This window comes from Urocitellus parryii, chromosome 12, assembly GCF_045843805.1.
Source record: "Urocitellus parryii isolate mUroPar1 chromosome 12, mUroPar1.hap1, whole genome shotgun sequence".
NCBI classification, from domain to species: domain Eukaryota; kingdom Metazoa; phylum Chordata; class Mammalia; order Rodentia; family Sciuridae; genus Urocitellus; species Urocitellus parryii.
In genome coordinates, this window is record NC_135542.1 from 14,483,884 (window position 1) to 14,492,555 (window position 8,672).

The 8,672-nt window shown below is 52.6% G+C and overlaps 1 pseudogene; it reads left to right on the forward strand.

Annotated features, from left to right (window-relative positions):
* The first annotated feature begins 2,740 nt into the window (after positions 1 to 2,740).
* Positions 2,741 to 8,428, forward strand: LOC144249848 (potassium channel subfamily K member 9-like; annotated as a pseudogene).
* The last annotated feature ends 244 nt before the right edge of the window (positions 8,429 to 8,672 follow it).

Sequence of the window (8,672 nt, forward strand, 5' to 3'; positions counted from 1 at the left end):
ATGGGCTGCAGCCAGCTCCCATTTGTGGAATTGGTCTCCGGTGGGGTAAGGTGCCATGCGGCTCTTCTCCCCAGTGCTGGGAGGCTGGACAGGGCCTTTCTCTTCTCCTCCAGTGCCAACCCCAGCAGGCACCTTGCCCGTTGGAGTCTCTGAGCAGCAGCCTCTGCGCCTCAGCTTCTTGTCTGAGCTGGGGACACTGAGCCCCGTGGCACCGTGATGACCAATATGCCCTCTGCTGGCCACACAGCTGGCCTTACCTGGTGGGTGCTCACGCCCACCTGGCTGACATTTGTTATGCACTTAAACGAATGGAGAATGAACCCCAACCATTAACGACCTTTATTGAGATTCTACTCATGGGGGGACATGGCAGTGAATCCAATGGGCCTCGCTGGGCTGGCCCTCGATTGCCTGGCCCTCGCTGCCCATAAGCTGGTTGCTCACCCTGGCCTCTCAGGGTGCTGAATGGAGGGGATGTTCCAGCTGGTGACCTCTCACCAGCTCTGTGCTAGTCATCTCCTGTGCCCACGCAGTGCCCCTTAGACAGGGCCCAGAAACTCTCTGGTAGGCACAGGACTCAGGTTTTCAGAGGGTCCCTGTGCCCTGGGGAGGAGCCCAGGAGGGCCTGGCAGGCCTCAGCTAACATCTTTATGACTTGCCAGCCACTGACCTCACCCAAAGACCCCTCCCCTCCCTTTACTCAGGGCACAATGGCCTGGGCAGGGGACAGCAGAGAGTGCGCCTCACCTGGCCAGCTGACAAAATGAGTGTCCTTCAGTATGTGAAGACCTGGGTCTGTTTGCTGCCATCCAACTGAAACATGCGCTGTCCTCGCAGACGTGGAATGGGCTCAGTCGAGCGTGCCCCGGGCCTGGTGGCATCCTTTCAGGCCAGACACTTACCCTGCTGGGTGCAGGTTCTCTCTCAGCCCTTCCTGTAGGACAGGAGGTCCTCGGTGCAAGTGGTCACCCAGGCACTTGCTGGGAAGGCAGAGTTCATCCCCCTGCCCCACAACCTGTACTATGGCCAGATCCGGTGCCCTGGCCCAGGGAACGGTGAAGTGTGGGGCGGGGCTTCAGAAGCCTCAACGCTGCTCCTGCCCTTTGTTTTGACCACCAGCTCTGCTGAGGGGGCAGACTTCGATGGTCCAACTCTTCTGCTATGGAGACTGATGCCTTGGCTTCCCTGCCCCACTCACTTCACAGAGGCACATGAGGCCTGGTGGGAGGCCCCCAAGGGCCCACTGGGGGCTCAGATCCTGTGGGCCTGGAGCTCCTCTGGGAACGTGGAGGAAGATGGGGAGAACCCTCGTGAACTTGGGCCCCGAGAGGGTAGAAATCTGTCCTGTGATGGGGGCAGGCCCAGTCCATCCACCCAGCGGGTTCTTCTAGCTTGGCTGGGATTCAGATCCTGAGTTCACTTGGCACTGAGTCCTGGCTCTTCTGATCCAACAGATCTTTCCAGTAAGAATTCCCTGCCACATGCTCCAGGTAAATTAAACCTAAGGGAGAACAATAAAGACATACTATAAATTTGTTTTCACTTAAAAAAAAAAAAAAGAAAAAAGAAAGTTCTGAAGATGAAGCTATCAGGGCTGGGGTTGTGGCTCCGTGGTAGAGTGCTCGCCCAGCATGTGCAAGGCCCTGGGTTTGAGCCTCAGCACCACATAAACAAAACCAAACCCAAAATAAAGATATTGTGTCCAACTACAACTAAAAGATGAATAGTTAAGAAAATAAAGAAACCCAAACTATCAATTATTACCTATTGAGTATTTGGCCCTAGCTCGATTTAAAATTTACTTATTCTACCAGAGACTTTTCAAAATGTCAGTCAAGTATCACATCTTCCCCACGCACCTTTTTGGTAGGGTTTCTTCTTTTTTGTTGTTTGTTTTCTGGTGAGGCATGGAGAGGGAAGAAGAGAATGGAAGAGTCCAAGGAGATCTTTCCTGGGAATGGAGGGAGCTGCAGGAACAGGTAGGTCTCTGCGGAGGTCCTTGTCCATCTGGAAAGGATAGGCACCTGGCCTACAAGTGAGAGCAGGGACCCAGGTCTAGATCCCAGATCAGAGTGCCTGAAGACACCACGCTTAGCCCAAGGCAAGGAGCATCTTCTCAGCCATGCTAGAGAGAACACTGCCCACCTTGCTAAAGGCTTCCCCTCTCCCTGGAGCAGCGAGTTAGCCAACAAAGTATTTCAGCTCAGCTCCTGAGCTGTGTGGTTCCCTCCATGGTGGTCGTGATTTTTATTGTCAGCTTTTGTCTATGCCAAGATTTCATGGACTGATGGTAGTTCTGGGGAGAAAGCTGACCACGGACACGTGCTCGTCTACGGAGAAGATTAGAGAACTTCCCTGGGACTCCTAGGTCCTGGGTGCGGTCCCAGGTGGATGCCCAGGCTGCTGGGGCCCCTAGCGCTGCGTTTCTGCAGCTGTCCAAACGCCCGCCAGAGGGCGCACTCGCACCTCTGGTGGCCGAGGGGCCGAATTCTGCAGGCGCCTCCTCTTTGCGCCTTCGCCCGCCCGGGCTCAACCTCTGTGCGCCTTCCCCAGTTGCAAACTCCCGGGAGGGCAGGGGCGGTCCCAGCCTCAGATCCTCAGGCGGGGCAGGGGTGCGCTCCCTGCCCTCCCATCCGCCTCTCGGGACCCCCCTCCCCACGCCCCGTCCCCTGCCCCGCCCCAGGCCGCCCTCAGGACAGAGGAGGAGGAAGGACAAGGTTCTTATTAGCTCCTGGCAGAAATGCGTGCGCTGCAGCTTGAGCGTGAGAAGTCTGGTAGGTCCGTTTCCTCCCCAAGAGACACAATGGGAGAAAGCTCAAGGGAACCCAAGTTCTTTTGGGAGATTAACAATAAAAAAGCATATGAAGAAGTTCTTGTTCATTAAATAAAACACGAAACCTGCCAGCTTTTCCTTCCAACCGCAGAGGCCAGACCTGTCGATCAGCCACGGAGGGCCTTCCTGGCTCTGGGGACAGCGAGGTGGTACTTGGGGCCAGACTGCCCAGCGGGCCTGGGGTCCCCACAGGGAGAAAGTCACCGGGACGTCTCTGTGCTCTTTGTGAAATGGGGCCACCGATCCCGGAAGGGGCGCCTCTGTGGCCCTGTGCAGGGCAGGGCCACCGTGGCCACGTGGGGCAGTGCTCTCTTGCCGCCTTGGTCTGTGCATCTGCGAAATGGAGCCAAGGGCCATTCTCACCTCATAGGGGTGGAGCGAGGCGAAGGGGCGGGGAGAGGACTGGTCAGTAGGGAGACTTGGGAGCCTGGGCGTTTGCCGATGTCTCTCCCTTCTTCCATGTCTGGAGCACGTGTAAGCTCTGTTGAAGACAAATGATGGTCTGTTTTGTCTTGTTGTATTTGGCCTATGTTTCAGAATGTTTAATTAGACACTAATTAAATTTCACATTTTAAAAATCCATATTTCCAGCTTCTCTTTACAACTCAGGAAATGGGGCCATCTCAGTCCACAGTCTTAGCTGCTGGGCGGGGAGCAGCTGCTCTTTGACAGGATCTGGCTGCCCAGCTGGCCACTGTCTACCACAGACTGGTCACCTCCCGGATCCACATGCCCCCTCAGATCTGATGTGGGCTGTAAGGAACCACATGAGATGCAGGGGGCAGGGGACACAGAAGGCTTTGTTGGCAACATTGTGATTCTTCCTAGGAAGGCGAAGGTATTAGGACATGCACTCCTGGTTGAGTATTAATTATAATCAAAACACTGTCCTCCATACCAACAAACCAAAAAAAAAAAAAAAAAAACAACAACAACAACAACAAAAAAAAACACAACCACCACAACAAAAACCACAACAAAACAAATAAAAAAACCCCATATAGTCTGAAGCTAGATTTATTGGAACATTCTGTGAATAGGGCTGACTGTTGGACGGGCTCGGACACAGGTGGAATAGCTTCTGTATCTTGTTATATCAGGGACAATTTCCTCCGATTGGGGGTTATACTTATGATGGTGAAATGACTGCAGTAGCTCCAGATCTCACACTCTGGCACCCTTCAAGCTCTGACAGGAAAGAATAAAACTTTATTCCAGCAAAAATCTCAATGATTCAGGCTTTGACTAGTGACCCTGAATTCAGGGCTTGACTGTTCTAGGCATTCTGTTCCCTGGCACCAATGGGCTGGAGGAGACTGCCACCACCCCTTCTGACACCAGGTTCCCTGGGAGGTTACAGTAAACATGACCAAAGAGGAGGCTACAGGAGGGAGGTGATCCACAGTCACTAAGGTGGCGGTCGGACCCGACGTGGGACGTTGATCTTGTTACTCGACTACCCTTCCTTGCAGGGGAGACTCAGAGCAGGGCTTGAGGGCTTCTGGGGAGACAGTGGGGACGTCAGGGAAGGCATTCTGAGCCAAGCTCAGACACGAGTGGAGCTTGCCACCTGCATGTGGGTAGTGGTGGGCATTCCCAAGTAGAAGGAAAAGGGTGAGCCAGGTGGAGCACCAAGGCCTACCGCCACACAGCTCTGGAGCCCACACTACGCTCCGCGCTTGGCCAATGCCAAGTGTGTGGAAGTCTGGAACCACCACCTACCGCCAGGTGCGGGTGGGCCTCGTTGCCAGGGGCAGGAAGGAGCCGGGGACAGTTCTTGAACACTGGTAGGTCAGGGGTGAGGCTGGTTGCAGCCCTCTTTGTCCATATGGAGGGCCTACAGGCCAGTCACAGCCTCTTTAAAGGAAATGCTGCTCAGAGGGGAGCAAGGCCAGGCAGCTTTTCCTACCCAGTGGCTTGTCCACTGCTGGGAAATCTCACCTAAGCCAGCAGGAGCAGGATCTTCTGGCCACAGTGGGTCCTAAGGAAAGCCCCAGACACAACAGAAATGAGTCCAATTACCCTCCTTGGCCTCTCCTCCCCCCATGGGTAGAGTTGGGGGAAAGCAAAGTGAGGTGTGGCACCTGGGGACCAGCCACCAGGACCTGTAGAGAGCTCTGTGGTATGACTCCTGATGGGCAGGGTCCTCCTTTCCTTTGATCTCCCCCTGGGGCTGCCCATTGGATGGATCAAGTGGAAACTAGAGAGCAGGGGGACAGTTTGGACAGCAGGGTAGAGTGCAGGGTGGAGGTAGGCGCCTGGGTGGGGGTGGAGGTGGGGCACCTGGGTGGGGGAGGATGCCTGCACATCCTCATTCTCCTAGAAGGCCTTGCAAGTTCTGCAACTCATCTCTCACTTTAGAGGAAGTGGTCCTGTTCTCAGACCACTGGGCTCCTATGGAATTTGTTAGCATTCAAGGGCCCTGAACTTGGGTGGTTCTGGTCTCCCATGCTTTCTTGTGCATCTCACTAAGGCATCAGTGTAATGGACCTGGACCAGCGAGATGAACTGTGAGGTGTCAACATGAACAGGTTCTTCCATTCTGTAATACAATAGCAGCAGGATGAACACAGCCCTGAGATGGGATGTGCAGGTGTACTGCTGTCCAGATTGTGTAAAGGCAAACAGTTCTGATCTTATTTACTGATAGGGATGGGAGTGGAGGAGCCTGGCCCTTGATGTGTGCAATCTTGACCCCGAAAATGCTGCGATTTCTTCCAGTAAAGACATTACATCCAGAACTCTTAGCATTGCCATTTAAGTTTCTAACAATTTCCTGTTATTCTCCAACATCCATCTGGCTTTTGTATCAGCTCTACAGGTGACTATGTGGAATACAGTGGGATTCCCACCTGCATTTTTTATATTTACCTACTTGTTTACCACTATGCATCTCATTCTTTCCTGAAGACCTAAATTTCCATCTGGTATCCTCCCTGCTTGCACAGAACAACTTCCTTCTGTAGTCATGCCATGCAGATTTGCTGGTAATAAATTATCCCAGTTTTAAAAATTTGAAAATGTCTTCATTTTGCTTTCATTCCTGAAGGTAATTTTTTTGCATATAGAATTCTGAGTTTAAGAATCTCAGTGTGATTCCACTGTTTGCCAGCCTCCATTGTTCACAGTTAGAAGTCAGTAGATGCCTACTGTGTATTGGACTAGCTGCTCTTTATTCTCACCAAACCCACCCAGAAACATTGCTATTATTTGTGTCAGATGAAGACACCTGGGTTGGGAGGAGTTCTCTGGGTCCATGGTAAGGAAGCTGGTTGAGTGACAATGATCATGTGACTGGGGGAACATAAGCAAAGCCTTCCTTGACAGGTCAGGTCTTGAGATGGAAGACCAGGTCTATCCTCCGAACTCTGAGTTTGAATACTGTGCATGACCCAGGTTTTCTTCTGGGCAATATTCATCCCAGAACTTGAGCTACAACCTACTGGGTTCTGAGGTTCTTCTTCTCATATTGGGCAGATCATATCCTGGCTTGGACATTGCCACTGACTATAGGTGACCCTAACCAGCAACCTTACCTTTCTAGATCCATCATCCTCATGCTGAACAGGAGCAAATAAAATAGAGGCCCGACTTTGCCTGGCTACAGCAGGGCATCAGTGAATGGCATGCTGCACAGTTCCAGCGGGAGTTTCCAAAGCTCCTGCACATGGAGGGCCTTCGAGGCCACATTCCTATCAAGGCCACATTCACACAGTGGTGCAGAAGTACTCATGCCTCCATCAGAGGAATATTTTACCTTTTTAAGTATTATCTAGGCATGGGGGGTACAGCAATGACCAAAACAGATGAAGGCCTCCTCCCCATGGCATTGTGCCGCAGTCTGCATCACCTCTCTCCATTCTAATTCTTACTCTTAGCCTCACTCTAGGAGGCTGAAAACTCTGGGCTCAAATCCCAATTCTGAAGAAGCCAACCTACCCTACTTATGAAGTCACTAACCCAGATTTCTTGTCAGCAGTGTGGGCATCATTAGGCCCGTTTTCTAGGGCGACTAGGAGGTTAGGCTGGGGTGACATGCGTTACAGGCATCTGTATGGTTCCTGCCAGGTGGCAGTGATTCTTTTAATATTCCCTTTTCTTAGGGATCGACCCGTCATGAGAATACTTCATTTTCTCCCTTGGTTTTGGTATTTGTACACTTTTCTTAGTAGTTAGATATGCTTTTTTCTTCTTCTTTTAAAAACCTTTGCTTTGAGAATACTGAAATGCCCCATATACCCTTCCAGTGTCACATCACTAGTGACATATCCTGGTTGATTCTCCTCAGTCCTGGGTCACAGTATAGGTTGAACATCCCTTAACCAAAATGCTTGGGACCAGAGGTGTTCGGGGTTTGGAATCTTCTCAGATATTGGGATATTTGCATGTATGCAATGAGATATCTTAGCCTACCCAGGAAATTCATATTTTCTATACTTTATACACTTAGGCTGAATTTTATATAATATTTTAAGTGACTACAAATGAAACAAAGTCTCATCATGTGCAGTTTTCTACTTGTGGCATTGCGTTAGCTCTCCAAATTTTGGACCATGGAGCATTTGGATTTCAGTTTTGGATTAGGGATGCTTGACCTATGCTCCAAGTCCCCTCCCTACTGAAATTCCTCCAACCCCCCACACCCCAACCCTTCCGTTGCTTAAACAAACCTTTCCTTGTCCCTTTAGGGTGTGGGCCAACCTCCTCCCAAACAGAGTATCCCAGACCCCAGTACAGGCGAACGGCACAGGGCCTCTCCTGACTGTCGCTCTGCTCTTCCCACCCCTCCTGCAGGTTACGGACACGCGGCACCTGGCACCGCTGGCAAGGCCTTCTGCATGTTCTACGCTGTGCTGGGCATCCCCCTGACGCTGGTCATGTTCCAGAGCCTGGGCGAGCGCATGAACACCTTTGTGCGCTACCTGCTGAAACGCATCAAGAAGTGCTGCAGCATGCGCAACACCGAGGTGTCCATGGAGAACATGGTGACCGTGGGCTTCTTCTCCTGCATGGGCACGCTGTGCATCGGGGCGGCAGCCTTCTCCCAGTGCGAGGAGTGGAGCTTCTTCCACGCCTACTACTACTGCTTCATCACCTTGACGACCATCGGATTCGGGGACTACGTGGCGCTGCAGACCAAGGGTGCCCTGCAGAGGAAGCCTTTCTACGTGGCCTTCAGCTTCACGTACATCCTGGTGGGGCTGACCGTCATCGGAGCCTTCCTCAACCTGGTGGTCCTCCGCTTCCTGACCATGAACAGCGACGAAGAGCAGCCTCCGGAGCTGGAAGGTGGGGAGCCGGCCCCCGACAACCGCAACAGCGTGGTGGCGGCCCGCACGACGGCGCCGCAGGAGCGAGGGCGGCGAGCTGCAGTCGGTGGTGTGCTCCTGCGCCTGCTAGGATCCCCAGGCTCCGCCGAGCGTCAGTGCCAAGCTCGCGCCCCCCACCTTGCGCGCCATCTCCTACAAGATGGAGGAGATCTCGCCGAGCACCCTGAAGAACAGCCTCCTGCCGTCTCCGCTCAGCTCCGTCTCGCCTGGGTTGCACAGCTTCAAGGACAACCACAGGCTGATGCGCCGCAGGAAGTCCGTCTAAGTGTGGGGAGGGAAGGATCGGAAGTCATTGTCATGTGGATGTAAGTTCCATTGGCTCAACTCGTCTTTCCTCCTTGTTTATTTATTACTACCTTTCGTTATGATTACAGTCATCACCATTCCTTTCTCTCCTCCCTCCTTTCTCGGTTTCATTTTCTTCCCCACCTTTCCAGCCAGGCAGAGCTGTCCAAAGGGAAGATAAAGGCCCATCCTTCTCTGAAACTCGCATCTGAGCATGAAGCATG